The sequence below is a fragment of the Hemicordylus capensis genome, chromosome 4 (genome assembly GCF_027244095.1).
Source record: "Hemicordylus capensis ecotype Gifberg chromosome 4, rHemCap1.1.pri, whole genome shotgun sequence".
In the NCBI taxonomy this organism is placed as follows: domain Eukaryota; kingdom Metazoa; phylum Chordata; class Lepidosauria; order Squamata; family Cordylidae; genus Hemicordylus; species Hemicordylus capensis.
The window spans coordinates 213600582-213620550 of record NC_069660.1 but is presented as its reverse complement, the minus strand read 5'-3'; the positions used below and the strand labels follow the sequence as shown (position 1 = coordinate 213620550).

Sequence of the window (19969 nt, the reverse complement as noted above, 5' to 3'; positions counted from 1 at the left end):
TATTTTGATCTTGGTAAAATATTAAAATTCAACTCTTTAGGTATATAGGAATGTGCAGGTATTACCTTTGCCCTCAGTTTCTTTCAGACAAAGTAAATCTGAACCAAAGGCCAAACCCTTTTTTCTTTGAAGAGAACCAAACCTGAACTTTATTTGACAGAATATTTATACTATCTTTGTTGATTCTGAATACAACCTTTAGATAAATTGCAGGTTACTAGTTAAAAATAGGGGTTCAGCTAAAAAAAAAACACCAAAAACCTGATGATTCACTGTTCTTGGTCAAAATGAATCATGAATATTTAAACTATGGACTATGAGGATTGTTACACATTTTGGCTGACATACCCACTAATGGTGCAGAGGTGCTGAGTGCAAAGCACTTCCTCAATATTTAGTAATCCACTGTGCATGTGGGGGACGCAATATTTGCCAATCTCTCCTTCCCCCAGAAATGCTCTTCAACAGCCCTAAATTATTATTATTTTAAATATTTATACCCCTCCCCTTCAGTGCACTATTGCTCAGGGCAGTATAATGCTTACAACATTAATAAAATAGATACAATAATCACACAGGCCTCAGGGATATATTTAGGGGTGTTAAAGAGTACTTTCGGGGAAAGGAGAGATCAAGAATAGTCTCTCTCTCCCATCCCATGCAGCGGGACTCTGGATTACTAAACGCTGCTGAGCCACTTTGAACGCCGCACCGCCACAACATTCGCAATGATGTCAATCATCATGTTTATCTAGGCATTAACTTTCTGTAAGGACTGGGAAGCAGTTGCTCTAAAGATTAAGGGCAAAAATTAAACATTACAAATATACTATTAAGTGTTGTAGGATTTTTAAAAAAAAATAATAATGCATACTTCATAGTTCTTACAGGTAATGATGCTCAGTTGAAGGAAACTGGAAGCAACTTGTTCCATGAGACAAACAACAACTAAAGCTGTTCTATAAGTATGTGGAGATGGTTACTTTTATTGGCTTGAACCAATGGAAGACCCTGGCAAAGGTGACTGAATTGGTGGTCAATGGGCTTCACAGTTTCCTAAAATAATCTTGCATAGAGTCCACTGTTTCTATTTACCAGAGATAGCCCTGACTTTCTGATACCTGACCTTGGTAAATCAGAGTCCCTATTTCTGTTTTTTGGGGATTCCTCTTTAAAACGTTGTTAGTATAGAGAATTATCATTCTTCAGGGTTCTGCTCCCTCCCCAGAGTCCCTAGACATTAAATATCTGAGTGATGGTAGATACAACCCATTTCCCATTCAAGCCTTCTCTGCTGCTGCCCTGAAGATTTGGAATGCGCTCCCTGATGAAACAAGAGCCTCCCCATCTCTGACAACTTTTTAAAAGTCTTTAATGACGCATCTGTTCACCCAGGCTTTTAATTAAATATTGTCTTAATAGTTCTAACATTGTTTTAAAATATTGTTTTTAAATTTTTAAAATTGTAATGTTTTAACTTTTTCTATTATAATTTATATTGTTTTAACTAATGTTTTAACTTTTCTGTTGTCATTTATTTTGCTTTGTTGTAAACCACCCAGAGATGGAAGTTTTGGGCGGTATAAAAATATGTTAAATAAATAAAATGGATAAGTGAATGGGAATGTATGGACACACAAAGGTTTCCTTTCTCAGACCAGCCTGCCATTTCATACACTACAGCAAGTAGTTCATTTTGAACTATTGATAACACAGGAACATAGGAAGTTGCCTTATACGGAGTCCAATCATTGGTCCATTTAGCTCAGTGTTGTTGAAACTGACTGGCAGTGGCTCTCCAAGGTTTCAGGCAAGAGTATCTCCTAGCCCAACGTGGAGATGCCAGGGAGTGAACCTGGGACCTTCTTCATGCAAGCAGATGCTCTACCACTGACCTACAACCCCATCCCCAAAGGGAATATCTTAGCAGACAGTGCTCACATGTAGTCACCCACTCAAATGCAAACCAAGATAAACCCTGCTTAGCAAGGGGGACAATTCATGCTCACTAACATACAACCAGCTCTCTACCCCTATAACATGCTTTAGGACAATCAGAGTTATCTAGTACATCTCTAAAAAAAAGATCATCATTTTGGCTTTTAAATTGGTGCTGTGGCAGAGGCTTGTGGCAGAAACGACAACATACAACCGTCAGAAAGTAGACTTCAGCAGTGTGTGAGTATGTGTATATATGAGTGGGAGAGAGAAAAGGGGAGTAAGACTCAAGCAGTAATATGAGAATGTTTTGCTTTGAATTCTGTGCTTTAAATATAGCTGCAGAGAATATGTTTTGCTAAAAAAAAAGAGAGAGATTTCGCTTATATAATCACATGAATTCAACAGCATGCGTCATTGTGGTTCTGGCAGCAATGACATCGGTCAAGACCAAACAGAGCATGTATAATCTAAGAGTCTATATTTGCAATATGTTTTGATTCCTTCACAAGAGTTATGGTAGGAAAGATTCTTGGGCAAAAATACTTTGCGAGATTAACACAGGCACAGGATTCATGGCAAAGGATCCATTTTCCAGCTGTCAGGAACAGAAATGCTTTAAGTTGGCAAATAGTTCACATGGCTGACTATTTGCTACGAGGTATTTGTACAGAGTTTTGCCCTTGAAGCATGAATACACCTTAAGGAATCCATCAAAATCAAATTTTAACCTCGTTCACACTATGGTACACTTCAATTATGATGTATTAATTTTACTAAATCTCTAAGAACAATTTCCCACTGTTTAAAGCAGGAAACTTTCAATATCATCAATGGCTCAGTTCCACAAGTCCAAGTGCACTCTAACATAGACCTGAACCTTATGGTTTCTCTGCTCCCCCTCTATCCTGTTCCTGGTCTCCTTCCTTGGTTGTAATGAAAACTGGGGAGAATTTAATATTACACAAAGGAGTATTTATCTGTCAGCACATTTCATATCTTATGATTCGTTTTCAGGGGCAACTCTGATTCAGTTCTTTAAATTAAAAAAACCACAAAATCAGTATGACTACTGTGTCAGGACATGAGAAATAAAGCTTCAGACCACTGGCCCATCTAGCTCAGTAAGCGGCTTCTCCAAGGTTGCAGGCAGGAGAGTTTCTCAGCCCTATCTTGGAGATGCCAGGGAGGGAACATAAGAACAGCCCTGCTGGATCGGGCCCAAGGCCCATCTAGTCCCTCATCCTGTTTCACACAGTGGCCCACCAGATGCTCCTGGAAGTCTACAGCAGGAGTTGAAGGCATGCCCTCTCTCCTGCTGTTACTCCCCTGGAGTAACTGGGAACCTTCTGCATGCAAGCATGCAGATGCTCTTCCCAAAGCAGCCCCATCCCCTTACAGTGCTCACACATGTAGTCTCTCATTCAAATGCAAACAGGGCAGACCCTGCTTAGCAAAGGGGACAATTCATGCTTGCTGCCACAAGACCAGCTCTTCTCCCTTTATCTCCCCAGAGTAGATAAAGGTCACTTTTATCTACTATGGACACATGCAACATATTGTACCATACCTTTCCTCCACTATTTTACGTAATGGTTATTTTAAAGAAATACAATTGCATTTTCTCTCAGATATTAAAAGCATATCTACTACCTGCATTTGGCATGATCAAAATCTTCTGTGAAACAGCATATCATTGAAGAACTATGGAGGAGAGGTCTATCAACGGCTACTAGTTGGAGGGCTGTGGGCCACCTCCAGCCTCAAAGGCAGGATGCCTCTGAGTACCAGTTGCAGGGGAGTAACAGCAAGAGAGAGGACATGCCCTCAACTCCTGACTGTGGCTTCCAGCGGCATCTGGTGAGCCACTGTGCAAAAACAGGATGCTGGACTAGATGGGCCTTGGGCCTGATCCAGCAGGGCTGTTCTTATGTTAACTAGGGACCAGTGTTCTCTCTATTTTTTTCCAACTGTGTGTGGAATAAGTTTTGTTCTGGGCGGCAGTGTGTGCACACCTGCATTCAGAGTGGGGCCTTCCTGATTCAACCTAAGCGGGATCTAAAATTAACTGAGAAAACATTAAAAAAACACGTGTGAGCGCATGCAAACGTTCATGCCTTAAAGGGACTACGGCATCCGATTTTAGATGATGAAATTTATTGGTGGCCATTGTATCAATGCCAGCAGACAGTTGTATAAACCACGTATGAAGAAGTATTTATTAGGGATGTGCACAGAATCAGTTCAGAGGCCCTTTATGAACCTCCGAACTGGTTCAAAGGACCAGCAATTCTACCGGTTCGAAGGTGAGAGGAGTTGACTTTAAGGGCGAGGGAGGGTGCACTTATCCCTCCCTCTGCTTTCCCCCCACCGGTGCTCCATTACAAAAGAGTCCGTCGGGGAGCCAGCATACCTCCCTGCCGCCTCCTACATCACTGGAAGTACCCAATGCATCTATGCACGTTGGCGCATGCTGACACATACAGGCGCATTGTGTACTTCTGGTGACGTAGGGTCCGACGAGGTGATGGGGCAGCAGGGAGGTACACTGCTGCCTCAACAGGCCCTTTGCTAATGGAGTGCTGGTTGGGGGAAAGCAGAGGGGGTGGGGTGAGTGTACCCTCCCACTCCCTTAAAGTCAACCCTCCAAACTTCCCAAATATTTATCCAAAACCTCAAGAAAAAACTAACCCTAAGGTTGTTCAAACAACCTATTACCACAGACTATCACTGAATGAATAAATCTTTGCTGATTGCGTGCCCACAAGTACACAAGGGCAGTGATAGGTACTCTGCTGGCAGGAGGGGGAAAGCTTGTGCTGGGTCCTTCATGGGGTAACCCAGGCAGCTCGTGTCATGTGGACAGCCCTCCTGTATAGAATTTTGGCCATTGGGTTAAACTAGCACTTAGAATGGGTTCTAATGACGGTTTCTTACACAAATTGATACTTTCAGTTGAGTTGCACATGCTGACATCTTGGGCACAATTTATCAAATGTTATATTTATTTATATTCAAAGTGACTAACAAACTGGTTCTGGGGTGTAGCTATAATTGAGCGAGAACAGGTTCAAAGAACCAAAGAACCTTTGAACCTGGGTTCAAATAATCCAGGCCCCCAGCTCCACCTCTTCTTATTTTCTTCATTATCTCCCTCACTTTGGGGGGCTGCTAGAGAGAGGGGTGAACACAGGCCCCCTCTCCACTAGTTACACACCTGACCTGGTTTAAAAACTCCATCAGAAAGCACAGACACTCCCCCTACCAAAAAAAAATCAATTTAATCTCATAATTAAGCTGGGATAAAACTAACATAATGGTAGATTCAAAAGCAGCTTCAATACATTAATTAAATGATTCAGTGCAGCAACTGAACTCAGCCTGCTGAACTATATGGGTCTTGATTGTCTATGGTTGTTTAGGTAGAGATGGAACCTGGGAGATCTCTAGAGGGGAAAGCATTATTTAGTTGAGGTAAAGTGTGCTGTTGAGTTGGTGTCAACTCCTGGTGACCACAGAGTCCTATGGTTGCCTTTGGTAGAATACAGGAGGAGTTTACCATTGCCATCTCCCGCGCAGTGTGAGATGATGCCTTCCAGCAGCTTCCTATATCGCTGCTGCCCGATATAGGTGTTTCCCCTAGTCTGGGAAACATACCAGTGGGGATTCAAACCGGCAACCTCTGGCTTGCTAGTCAAGTCAATTCCTCGCTGTGCCATTAGACAGCTTTAGCTTAGGTACCACTACCTAAATTACCTAGCTTCCTATGTTCTTTTACAAACTAGGTTTGGATTTGTTTAAATCTTCCATCATGAATCACTGATTATAACAAACAGGAAATCCCACAAGTTTATTTAGACCAGTGTTGCCCAACCTTTTTGGTCCCCAGGCATACTTAAACAAAACAAAAATTGGGCCACACTGCCTCTCCCAACACACACACACCCCTTTTTTTCTTGCAGTGGCAAAGCCACTATGCAATTTATATATATATGTGTGTGTGTGTGTCTCAGCTCCAAACGTGGAGATTTTAAGCTCCCCACTCTTGGAGCTGGCTCATCCTTATGAACCATGAGGGGCATGTCCTTCTGGATGTATTATGGGGTGTGTCAGCTACAAAAGTAGAGTTTAAAACAGCATGGCACACTGGCCAGTGCCTCTAAACCAGGTATTCTCAACATTGGGTCCCCAGATGTTATTGGACTTCAACTCCCATAATCCCCAGTCCCAGTGGCCTTTGGTTGGGGATTATGGGAGTTGGTCCAATAACATCTAGGGACCCATCACTGAGAAACACTGATTTATTTTTGGAGGCTTCTGTTTATGGTTCTTTCCCAGGAACTGCTGGGAGAGATTTTTTCAGTCAATTGCAGGCACTGCTATTGTTTGATTAGTGATATATTGAGATGATGATATGACTGTCATTTGGGGCTAAATTCTGTGCTCAAGTGTAACCAAACTCTGTTAATTTCAGTGAGGAAACACATATGTTAATTCATTCTAAACTCATAGAGTGTTGAAAGGGAAAACAATCCAAAACCAAAAGCATGCGTTAGCCAAGCCTATTCAACTTCGGCCCTCCTGCAGATATTGGCCTACAACTCCCATAATCCTTGGCTAGTGGCCATTGTGGCTGGGGATTATGGGAGTTGTAGTTCAAAAAAAGTTGGTGGGGGTTGTTGAGCAGACCTGGGTTAGACAGAACATTTATATACATTATAGCAACTTCACGTAATCACCAGCAGCCGTTCATTATCTTTTTGGTTTTTTAGGTCTATTGAACTAGGTCTATTGAACAATCAAGATACCATAACTGGAACAATAATTTGACATCTTGTTTCAAGGCTGGGGGAGCTGAAGGCAAAATCTGTTATTACAGATGTGCTCTGTTGTGACCATGCTGTGACAGATGTGCTCTGTTTGCCATGCTGTGACCCCAACTGATTAAGTGATAACTAATTTTAGTTCAGGTTTCTTATTCAAGAGCAGTAATAGCAACATAGGCCTAAGAACGGCCCTGATGGATCAGGTCCAAGGCCTATCTAGTCCAGCATCCTGTCTCACACAGTGGCCCACCAGATGCCTCTGGAAAGCCCACAATGAAGAGGTGAGGAAATGCCCTATCTCCTGTTGTTGCTCCTCTGCAACTGGTATTGAGAGGCTTCTTGCCTCCGAGGCTGGAGGTGGCTGATAGCCACCAGATTAGTAGCCTGTGCTCAAATTAAGAAATGCTATATTCCCAGTGAACCAGGATAGCATTGACTCTCTGCTTATGTCAAATGAGTCTTCAATAAAAGTTACCTTACAATCCAATTCCTACAGACAAATTCCATTCAAAACAGAACATACAGATATACTTTAACTTTGTTATGTGTTTCATATTGCATTATGAAACACTGACAGTAATGCATCTTCCAAAACTCCCGATACCACTAGTTTTGGCCCTGTATGTTTTCATTTTTCAGTTGAACAGAAGCTGGGAGGGTGGGATCAGGACTAAAGTGTACAGGGTAGGAGCAGGGGTTTAGGAAGGTTGGCAGTGGCCTCAGGATGGAATGTGAAGGTGGGCACTGTGCCTGACCACCCTGCCATTGTGTACATTACCCCTCACCAGCTGCACTCCTTCCACCTACATCAGAACACCAACACACTGGGCATTGTTGGCACCATGCAAGGATACACTGGCTACACCTCTAGGGAAGTGCTTTGTTGCTTGAGATTAAACGTCTTCCTTCAATCATAATTGTCAGTTCTATCATGTGGTAGAGCAGCAATGGTTGCCTGGGCACATCTGAACCCTGGAGCAATTCTATGGTAAGCATGGAACTTATCAAATATTAATCAAGGTGTGGTAAACATATCACCTACAATTTCACTCTAAAAAGCAGCAAATATTGTTACATTTTTTCTTTGAGGTTTTATAATAAACCGCCCAGAGATGAAAGTTTTGGGTGGTGTACAAATTTGATAAATAAATAATATAATGCCCTTTGTTTGAGAAGATGTGACCTGTAACTGTGAAGCCCTTATTGCTACATTTATTATAGAACCAAACAGCTTCTGATGGAGCAAGTAAGTCAATTTGTGAGGCAAAATATATTTCTGGAGTGTGGATTACTGTCAAACGGACTGAGTGGCCCCCAAATCTATGGTAGTTGGCCCTCTCTTCTATCAAGCACTGCTGCCTAAGGCTATTTGTAAAATCATCATGTACCAAGAACAATTTTCTATTTTACCACAAAGAAAAACTGATAGTATTTTCCTTGTTTACAGACACACACACGAGCGCCTCTATGCTTTCAAACGCAGTTACAATATTTGGCTATTAAAATAACGATGGCTGTATTTTTGACCTTTTAAGGAAGAAGGAAAGTGTATATGAGCACAAAGAAAATCAGTGTTGCCCATTTCTGAAGTGGAAAAAGACATTTGGTTTTGCAAGGTTGTTTTTGTTGCTGTTCTAAGAGAAATCAGCTGTGGAGAGCTGGAGCAATTTTCTTTAAAACAAAAATTCCTGGAATGGACACACATTTTGTTTACTTTGAACATATGCAGTAAAAAGCAAGCAAAAAGTATTTTGCACATAAACTGTTCCCTTTGCACTGACCAATTTCTAGTGAAGAAAGAAATTGAACACCCTTTTTAAAAAGCGCCTGTTTCGAGCTTGGAGCAGAACCAGCCCCAGGGGCGTAGCTAGGTGAGAGGGGGCCCCATGTTCATCCCTCTGTCTGGGGGCCTCCCAAAGTGAAGGAAATAAAGAAGAAAATAGGGAGGGATGGAGCTGGAGGGCCCTCAGGAGCTGGAGGACCATGTTCTTTTAACCTTTTTGCTCAATTATAGCTACGCCCTGATGTTCCAAGCATCATTTTTTATGTGGAGATTTTGGGGAAAGGTTAAAATTTGTTTAAAATCACCTGCTTGACCATTTCCTGTGTGGGTTGGGCAGTAGGTAGCACTCATCATGCCCTACCATGCAGCCCACGTTGGTGTCCCTAGGAACTACCTATGGGGAACAATGGGGTTTTTCAAGTTTTCCCACTGTTCCCTATGGCCGAAACATAATAAATGTTTCAAGTTTGTTCTGTTGAAACAACTGGTCGGACCGGGGCATTAGCCCATTTTGCAGAGAAGCAAGAGCATGCTGTTAGTCCTCATCCTAACGCTAGCCTAACGTCCGTTCCAGGCAAATTGATGGAAAGCATCCTCAAGGATAAAATTGTAAAGCACCTAGAAAAACAAGCCCTGCTGGGAGTGAGCTAGCATGGCTTCCACAAAGGTAAATCTTGCCTCACCAACCTTTTGGACTTCTTTGAGAGTGTCAACGAGTGTGTGGATCAAGGTGATCCAGTTAACATAGTCTACCTGGACTTCCAAAAAGCTTTTGACAAAGTTCCTCATCAAAGACTCCTGAGGAAACTTAGCGGTCATGGGATAAAGGGACAAGTACATGTGTGGATTGCTAACTGGTTGAAAGACAGGAAACAGAGGGTAGGTATAAATGAAGAGTTTTCACAATGGAGGGAAGTAAGAAGTGGGGTCCCCCAGGGATCTGTACTGGGACCGGTGCTTTTTAATTTATTCATAAATGATCTAGAAGCAGGGGTAAGCAGCGAGGTGGCCAAATTTGCAGATGATACCAAACTCTTCCGGGTAGTGAAATCCCAAACGGATTGTGAGCAGCTCCAAAAGGATCTCTCCAAACTGGGGGAGTGGGCGACAAAATGGCAAATGCGGTTCAATGTTAGCAAGTGTAAAGTGATGCACATTGGGATGAAAAACCCCAACTTCAAGTATATGCTGATGGGATCCGAGCTGTCGGTGACGGACCAGGAGAGTGATCTTGGGGTTGTGGTGGACAGCTCGTTGAAAGTGTCAACTCAATGTGCAGCAGCTGTGAAAGAGGCAAATTCCATGCTAGGGATCATTAGAAAGGGGATTGAAAATAAAACAGCTAACATTATAATGCCCTTATACAAAACTATGGTGTGACCACACTTGGAGTACTGCGTACAATTCTGGTCACCACATCTTAAAAAGGACATTGTTGCACTGGAAAAGGTGCAGAAGAGGGCAACCAAGATGATCAGGAGCCTAGAGCACCTTTCTTATGAGGCAAGACTACAACACCTGGGGCTTTTTAGTTTAGAAAAAAGACGACTGCGGGGAGACATGATAGAGGTCTATAAAATCATGCATGGTGTGGAGAAAGTGGAGAGAGAGAAATTCTTTTCCCTCTCACACAACCCTAGAACCAGGGGTCACTCCATGAAATTGATTGCCAGGAGGTCTAAGACCAACAAACGGAAGTACTTTTTCACACAATGCATGATACACTTGTGGAACTCTCTGCCACAGGATGTGGTGACAGCCAACAACCTGGATGGCTTTAAGAGGGGTTTGGATGACTTCCTGGAGGAGATGTCTATCAATGGCTACTAGTCGGAGGGCTGTGGGCCACCTCCAGCCTCAAAGGCAGGATGCCTCTGAGTACCAGTTTCAGGGGAGTAATGGCAGGTGAGAGGGCACGCCCTCAACTCCTGTCTGTGGCTTCCAGCGGCATCTGGTGGGCCACTGTGCAAAACAGGATGCTGGACTAGATGGGCCTTGGGCCTGATCCAGCAGGGCTGTTCTTATGTTCTTATCCCTGCAGTATACCATCCCCATCCCTGCGTGGTCATTTGACAACAGAACAACCAAATGTCGGTCCCCTAATTGCACAGCAGATCAACCATGCAATTTAGGGCTACTTCAGATATATTGTCCTCATGTGGGCATGCAGGGGTGGGGGAGGCATGCTGAGTGGGTGGGGACTAGCAATGCTCCATTTCTCCTCTTTGTGTGACAGTGTGCTCAGGACAGTGTATCATCCAAATAAGCCCAAAAGGTTCTTGGACCCAGGAATGACTTGCAAGATTTCTCCTGTGTCTTAAAACTGAAAGAGGGAAATGTTCAGGAAAAAACAACCCATCCCAGCTTCTCTAGCTCCAGGGGTTTACTAGTTCTACCTAATTACCTTTACACCAAGCAGACAAGCAGCTGCAGGGAAAGCTTGGTGAGATTGAATAAGCACAGCTTTGGATTTATCCTCTGTTAAACAAAATCCTCTCATTTTCAGAATCTTTTAATTATCAGGCCAGCAGCAGTGGAAACCATCTGGATCAGAGCAACTTTTCTTTCTCTTTTTGCAATTGGCAAAGCAAGTCTGTCTCTGAAAGCAACACAGCCACTATTTTGATATTTTCTCTATGTATATTTTAGTTATGTGTATGCATCATCTCTTCCAGCACTGTTCATCCCAAGCTAATTAAATCACCTAAGTGGAATTCTAAATATAAAGCAGAATACCAGTAAAGGTGATTGGTTGGGTTTTCACATTTGATAAAATAACAAATACTTTTTAGTAAAGAGTGTGTGTGTGTGTGTAAGTGTGTAAAACACCACTTGAAATGATTGGATATTGCAAAGTTTTCAGTCTATCGCACACTCCATCCAAGAAATAGATCATGGTCTTTTTGCAAAGTCCGCATGCAAGTATAACATGTGGCTCCATGCAAAGAACCACAGAACTACTATATCAGCATTCATGTAGCTGCCAGCATTAGCATTGTGCTTAGAGCTATAGATAATATAGAAGTGAGAGAATCGGTGGCCAAACAGAAGTCCGACCATTGTTGCATGATTACAGGATAAGTATTTAGTCCAGCATGAAATTGTTTCTTCCTGTAAATAAACAGATATCAGCTGAATCAAGTGAAATGAGCCAATGATTTTTAGTAAGATTCTTCAAAATTCCATTTGTACAAGCGATGCCTTTGAGTTAAGTCTGTGCTGCTTCTTTGTGCTCCACAGTTATTGATGGCTCCCAGAATCATAAGAACCCTGGCAATTTAAGTCACTGCATGACAAACTCATATGACTAAGACAACAAACAGTCAAATCAAATATGGGTCAGACGGGCAGGAGGTCAGTAGAACAGTGCCGCTCAATCAACGTACTACATCATGCTTGCCTGAGGGATGCCTGCTTCATTTATTCCACTACTGGCAATGATGATTAAAAGACAAATTCTAGAATTAAAAAAAAAAAAGAGTTGATTTAGAAGAGTTAAGCTTCCTTACAGTGTCCATGCTTTCTGGTGTTTGAGTGAATGCGTAAGCAACATCTCCTAAATCAAAATACTTCTCTTGTTTTCTGGAAAGGAAATTTGCGGAATTATATTATCTTTGCGCGGGGGGGGGGGGGGGTAATTACACTGTGGCTCTATAATACTTGGCACTTGAAGATATTGATAACACTTCACTCACCTACCTCACAGGGTTGTTGTGAGGATAAACATACCCATGAATACTGCTCTGGGCTTCTCAGAGGAAGAATGTGATATACATTTTTTTAAAAATGAATGAATATCACTAAACTTTACAGTCCTGCAAGGTATGGCTTTTACTATCACCATATTTTTATTTCATAATTTCTGTTTTTATCATCATCATAGTTTGCCCAAAAGGTGTACTAGACATATAATGCAACCCACTGTTCAGGGGCATGGCAAGGTTAAAGTGGGTCCTGGGAAGATGGGCCTCTGCTATCCTTCCCTCCCCCATTTCCCTGTCTACTTCCTCAGAAAGGGAGAGAGAGCAAAAAGCAAGCTGTTGCTCAGCTGGTGGGGCCACACTCCTTCAAGGGCCTAGGGACATTTATGTCTCCCCCCAGGGGCAGAGCTATAATTGGGCGAACGGGTTCAAAGAACCTGGGCCGTGCCCAATCAGGAGCTGCCATTCGCGGCCCTGACACACACCCTGCGTCTGAAGTCAGACGCGGAGGTGGGAGTTTAGCTCCCGAGTGGGGGCCGCGCGGCCCCTTCAGGAGCTAAGACTGGTGCGAACGCAGCACCAGCCTTCGTCTAACTACCGAAGGGGCCGCGCGGCCCCTTCGGCAGTTAAGCTGCTTCTCCTGAATAGAACCTCAAGGCTCCGTTCGGGAGCCAGACCACGCCCCCCCGTGTCTGACGTCAGACGCGGGGGCGTGGCTATCCCCTGTGTCTGACGTAGTCCACACACGGCCCCTGTCTCCCCCATTCAATTATAGTGAACACCCTCCACTACAATTTTACTCTGTGAAACAGAATGGCTTACAACAATCCTGGAATGTAATGCATTGCTAAAATAGACCAAAAATCTGCAAAACACAACAAAATATTAGAAGAGATATAGAGCAGATCAGTGATTCCCAACCTGGGGCCTCCATATGTTGCTGAACTACAACTCCCATCAGCCCCAGCTCCAATTTATTGTAGTGAACTATTTAGTAGATAACTGAAGGGAATAAGCCAAGACAGATTTTGCAAATCAAGTGCAGTAACTGCGCACCCTTTACACTCTCTCTCTTTCTTACACACACACACACACACACACACACACACACACACACACACACACCAGCCAACCAACCATGGAGTAACACACCTCATGCAACGATGAAGGTCAACATGTCATATGCTAAAATTCATGACAGTTTGCAAACAGAGCAGGTTTGCAAGGATATTATGATAATGAAAAATGAAACCAAAATGAAAAAAAATGAGACCAATTGGTCTTTTGAAGATATTTATTGCATTTTTCTTTTCCTTAAATGGAAAGAAAATGCATTCATGGCACAAACTGAAGTCCAATATCTAATGGAAACATTCACAAGACAGCATTAAATTAATTTATATAGAATAAATTAGAATATTGCAGGTTTTTCCTGGTTGCATTATCATGAGTATTAATATATATCAAAATGGCTTTGTTAAAATGTTTAATGCAATCCCTGGCATAGACCACCACAGAAAAGTCAAAACTGACTAGGGCAACCACTTGTACAGGTTGAGAATCTTTTATCAGGACTGCTTGGGACCAGAGGTGTTCCAGATTTTTCTGGATTTCGGAATATTTTCATAAATAAGATATCTTGGGCATGAAAGGTTACTGGTTTTTTTTTTTTTAAGGTTTTGTTTAAAGTATATAATCAAATAAGCATTGAATTTACTCAAACATGGCATTTTAGGTGGAAATGAAACTCAGAACACGCTTCTCAATGTGATCACACTCCTCCCTGCCTTCCCTTCTCTCAGACCGACCTGAGAAGCAGTGTGAGTGGCAGTGCTTGAGAGGCAGTAAACAAAAGGCAGATAGCAAAGCCTGAGGAGAAAAGCTAGAAGGGGAGCTAACAAGCTGAGGAAGCAGCAACAGCGAGTTTAGGGGCCACAAGCTATCGCTCCTGAAAACTGTCCGCCCAATCCCTGCCCCAATGCATCCCAGCCGATTACAGAGCCGGCGTAATGTTCTCTCTGTGAGTTGCGGGCTTTTTGCTGCTTTGTTATACAGTACTGTATATACTCTGTTAGCTGCTGAGTTGGGGCCAGGATTGGTTTGAGGGCTGAGGTTTGGGGGCTGAAGGTTTTTTTTGTGTGAGAGAGGTTGAAGCTACAAGCATTTCACCCCCCCTCTCAGCGTGGTGTCCAGATTTCGGAGCTTTCCAGAATTCGGGAGTCCAGATAAAGGGTTCCTGACTTTGAACATGGCAACAATCATCACTCTTTGGTGACTGTTTTATTCCATGTAGAGTACAAAGGGAATCCTATTATCTGATCCTATGTTTTCAAGGTCAGACAACCAATGAAGCTGTTTCCAGTGTTGTAATGACAAACGTAGACTCCCAAGCTCCACATCCATGTAATTTGTTAAACACATTTGGTATCATAGATATTGCCCTGCCAGAATACTACTACAACAAATATTTATATACTGTTTCTCAGCAGAAGTTCTCAAAGTGTTTTATACAGAAAAACAAACAAAATGGCTCCCTGACTCTCCCAGAAGACCCAGCTCACAATCTGAAAAGAAACATAAGGCAGACGCTAGCAACCATCACTGGAGAAATGCTGTGCTGGGGTTGGATAGGGACAGTTGCTAAATATAAGGGAATCATCACTTTTAAAAGTATCTTTGCTGAGTTAGCAGGGGCTCTGCCCCTGGAAACTACTTTGGGCATGAATAGCAGAAAAGCAAGATATAACATTGCTGTCATATATATGTCTGTATCTATGTCTATATCTTAGGTGTGCTAATCTCATGCATGGCAGCTCTCGCGAGCAGCTGCCGGATAGCAACAGGGATGGGTGGGAGGGATGAAAATGGTGGTGGTGGTGGTGGAGGCAGCCAGGCTGGGGCCCAGTGGGGAAAAAAGACGGCGGTGAACAGTGGCAGTAGGCAGGCAGAAAAAACAGCGGGCAGGCAGAAGAAGGTGGCAGAGGCTGGGCGGGAAGTAACAACACTGGCGAACTAGAGACGCAGATGCTCTGTGCCCAGCCCAGCTAGTAAATAAACAAATAATTGATATTACTGTCTTCATAAATAAATGTCATGAAACTGTTTTGTTTACATTGTACTCTTTCATTTACTACAAAGTACCTTGTCACACCTGAGTTCATTTGAGTTGCATTCTAATGTGTGTGCAAAAGCAAATTCCTGCAGAAGAACCTGCCCACCTGCTTTCTCCAAAATAGCCCCCCCGCATCTCCCAACAACCCACTCCTAAGGGTTGGGTGACCCCTAGAGCAGAATGGCATGTGCCACAGGAAGCTGCTGGTGGGTGTAATTTGTGAAAATCGTCCCTGCCTTGTGTGAACAGAAGTACCTCTCATTCATACAAAGTGTTCTTTCTCAGTCTTTTAGGTACTACAAAACTTCACTATTTACTGCAACAGGTTAACATGGTTCCACCTCTGGAAGTTGCCTTTTATTTACTATGTATTTAATGACCATTTACTTTCACTATATTAGCTGTAGTTTGATGAGTTTAGTGTTCTCTGTTGAAGTATTATGTTTACAGCCACATTCACAACCACTGTTGTTGTCTTTTTTCAGACTGAATACAGATTAGCTAAACCTTAACATGCTTTTCTACTCTCTTGTTCACACAAGTAAGATAATTTGGGCTGGTAAAAAAAGATGAATGTAAATTTGTGGAACATAGGAAACTGCCATATACTGAGTCAGACCATTGGTCTATCTAGCTCAGTATCATCTTCACAGACTGGCAGTGGCTTCTCCAAGGTTGCAGGCAGGAATCTCTCTCAGCCCTATCTTGGAGAAGCCAGGGAGGGAACTTGGAACCTTCTGCTCTTCCCAGAGCGGCTTCATGTGGAAACACATGCAAAATATTAAACTGGGTTCTTTATCCTGAATTAAAATAATAATCATAGTAGCAAGTAGTAAGTGTTGAATGTGAGCAGATGTAGTTATATATATATATATATTCATTCTATCATTTATCAATCATATTTCTGTACTGCCTGACATGTGCATTACTAGATGGTGAACATAAGTTAATATACAACAAATATAAAAACAGGATAAAATGATTAAAGCAATTATGATATAAAGCCAATTAAAATTCATATGTATTTAGTTTAGCAGGGGGATAAGACTTTGGGCCACTACAAACGTTGCACTTTAGATATACACACCAAAAACATAATACATGAATTATGCCAAACATGCAGTTGCAAAGCCCTGCATCATACAGATGCACTCATCAGGAAGTCAGAACTGGAAGAACCTTCCTGTTAAGGGTACGTAGGATGCATTCAGCAGCAAGCATAATACGTGAAACAGCCTTAAGGGATTTAGCCAAGGGCTTCGCTGAAAATATGGATTTTGAGGATGGATTTAAACAAAGAATGAAAACTGGCATCACAAGTGTTCCAGGAGAGGATTGCAAGCATAAAAGGCAGCAAAGGTGTATTCCCCCAAATGGGTTCATAATGTGGATGAAAATCTGAAGGCTCTTTGGAAGAGTGAAACTTGTCCAGCTTTTTCAATGGATCTTACCCAATTTATAGCATGAGCAAACTGAAATTTGTTAATGTGTATTAATATATCCAACTATTTCAAACTGTGGTCTTTAAAGCACCCTTAGACATGTCTACGTTAGTTTCCAAATTTCAGGAAACTATTCACAAAATAAAAACAAATCTCCAAGTCCAATTTTTAAGCAAAGATTGCCTTCTAAAAGGGGTATTTATTTATTAATCAAAAGTTTCTTATCTATCGCCTCCTCCAAAGACTCTGTCTAGGCAGTGAACAACAACAATACCAATAACCATTTAAAAGAAAAATTAAAGGTCAAATGCCTGGCAAAACAGGTAGGTCTTAAGAAGGGCCTTAAAAACAACCAAGGAAGGGGCTGAACGAATCTAGGTGGGGGTTAAGAGTGTTCTAAAGAAGAGGGGAGGCCACAGAGAAGGTCCTCGTATGGGCCCAGGCACCACGCACTAGACCAGGGCCTGGGACACTAAGGAGGGCCAGCTGAGAAGACTTCACAGGATGGGATACAACCAGCTGAGAGGTGATCCCAGAGATATACAGGTGTTAAGCCCATAAGGGTTTTGAAGGTGAGAACCAGCACTTTGAATTTGACCCGGGAGCAAAGAGGCAACCAATGCAGTGACCATAAAAGAGGCATGACTCTATCAAGTCTACAGCCACCCACGAGGAGGCGGGCCGCTGCATTCTGGACTAGTTGAAGCTTCCGAATAGTTTTCAAAGGCAACCCTAGGTAGAGCATGTTACAGTAATGCAAACGAGAGGTAACAAAGGCATCAGTTACTGTTGCCAGGGCCTGCCATTCGAGAAAAGGCCGTAACTGGTGAACCGGCCAAAGCTGGACAAAGGCACCCCTGGCCACGGCTTCCACCTGCTGTTCAAGCAGGAACCGCAAGTCCAGAAGGACCCCCAGATCATGAGCTGTCTCTCTCAAGAGAAGCACAACCCCGTCAAGAGATAGATAAACTCACACACGGCAATTGGCCAGATCACAAATTGAAAGGGTAGGCATTTGGGACCTGACCCTGCTGTGATGAAGGCCACATTTTGTCTGTGTGGCAGTTGTATCTGATAAAGATCCCATTTACATAAAATAATCCATTTTTAAAGAAATAGGCTTACATGATATGCAGCATTAAGGAGATATAACACTTTGCTGTGGACTCGAATGGCAGCCCCAACACTATTCAGAAGCAGCTGTTGAACAAGCGTTACTGAAGTTTTCCTCATTGTGGTGAATGGAGAAAAACTACAGTATCGCTGCTTCTGGACAGTGTTAAACAGCCTCAGGCAGAGCACTATGCCTCCATAGTGTTGCACATCATGTAAATCAATGTACCTATAGAGATTCAGGAATTTCATTATAATTAAATGCAGTGGAACATCTTTTCTTCACATATGATGAAGCCACAAAAGATGATAACTCTCAGATATATTTTTTAATTCCACCTATTCAAGCTTTTAAAACTGTCTTATATATTTTCTCTTTTGCGTATTAACTGTATTCTGTTATTTTTGCAGGATTACCCTATTGCAGAATGACATCACAGAACTGCAGTTTGGGACTGATGCATATTATCTTTATAGCAGCTGGAAGTGTAATTAGCATAACATCCAAATGGTCCAATTAAATATTCCTTTCCTGTAAACTCGGGCACATTTAAGGATCCTTTTTCACAAATGCATCATTAAAGTGATGGTATGGCGGTTAGTACATTCTTTAAAAGTCTTTTCAATCTGGCAAGGCAAAGTCTGCTTCTTAATGGCTGGAAATATGCTGTGCAGCAGATTTTCAAGAGGTCACAAAAGATTCAGCCATAGAGAAGCATAAGCATTCATTTTCATCAGAAGCTTACATTTGACAACTCGCATACAAAAATAGACACTGCTACAAGTATTGCCTGTGTAAAACCGAATGGGTCGTTGAGCAATCTATGAGCCTGATGCTGTTACAGGCAGGATCCATTGCAAAAAGCACATGTATCATCAACACCATAAGTCAGGAATGTTTCCAGTCTTCCGAGTCTCAGGCATGGGATACAAGGGGCTGTCTGTTCTCATGAGGCCATGTCCCTGAATTCTGGATATTGGTTCCTGCTGACTCTAGATCATCTGGGTCAAGCTGTTTGAACAACAGGTAACAATGCTGTTCTAGAATGACCAGATTAAAAGGAGGGCATGTATCTTGTGTCTCTAATCATGCAGAAGAGCAAATCTGGGCAGGTGGGACGTCATACAGGGATAAGGAAAGGTGCCTCTGCCACGAGAATATACTGCTAAAAACAAACATTATGTGCATAAAAACTCATGCTGCAAAGACTCTTGCTTCAGAAGATGATCTCCTACATGCCTTTGGAGTGGACTCACTAGACTGGGCTAGAAGTGAAAAAAGCACTGTTTACAATCATTCAATTTTGGTAGCAGTTCTGACCTGGTTGCACAGTGTCTGCCTGTAACTGGCAATTTATAAATTGGCTTGGGTGCATGTGATTGGAATCAAGAGTTCAAAGAGCGTTTATGTCTCCAGGTACAACAGAGCAAGCGAATAGGATCCAGTTAATTCTTGCACACAGCAACACTTAATAACCCAGTCTACATGGTAATTGCCTAGTAGGAAAACCTTTATATACGAAGTACACGAAACACTTCAAATATATCATTCAAGTAACCCTGCAAAGTAAGCCAGCATTATTATACTCCTATTGCATATAAGCTACTGTACATAGAGAAAAAGACAAAACATATTACAGATAGAGGGGAGAGGGGCTGAAGTCTGCAAGCTAATGGCTTACCTCACTGAGCTCACAGTAGCTGAGATTTGAACTGGGACATAATGGCTGCATTCACACATAACGTGGAACTGCGTGTCCAATGGAGCCTGTGGTTCTGCTCCCCTCCCCACTCTCCTGTCTAAATTCAGTACTGATATCTCTGCAAACAGTGAGACTGCAGAGAGGAAGGGGAACTGGTTGTGCAGGCTTCCTTCTTGACTAAAGGACAGCCTGAATAGCCAATCATGGCTGGTGTAGAGAGAGGTGCTTCCTCCCTCAACTCTGGTTGAAGGCGATGCAGCCTGCAGTTCTGCATTTGGACGCAATGCAGACTGTGTCCAACCTCGGGTTGTGGCGATGAAACTCACTGCAACCCGAGGGTTCCGATTGGAG

General features: G+C 42.6%; 1 protein-coding gene and 1 long non-coding RNA gene across 12 annotated transcripts in view; both read right to left on the bottom strand.

Annotated features, from left to right (window-relative positions):
• PHACTR1 (phosphatase and actin regulator 1) overlaps positions 1–19969 on the bottom strand; it is a 451342-nt gene that overhangs the window by 140167 nt on the left and 291206 nt on the right. The window lies entirely within an intron of this gene.
• On the bottom strand, positions 11690–12781 carry LOC128325281 (uncharacterized). The gene is made up of 2 exons (XR_008307340.1): positions 12243–12781; positions 11690–12005 (listed from the first exon to the last, which is right to left on the bottom strand). It is a non-coding gene; the product is annotated as an uncharacterized LOC128325281 (long non-coding RNA).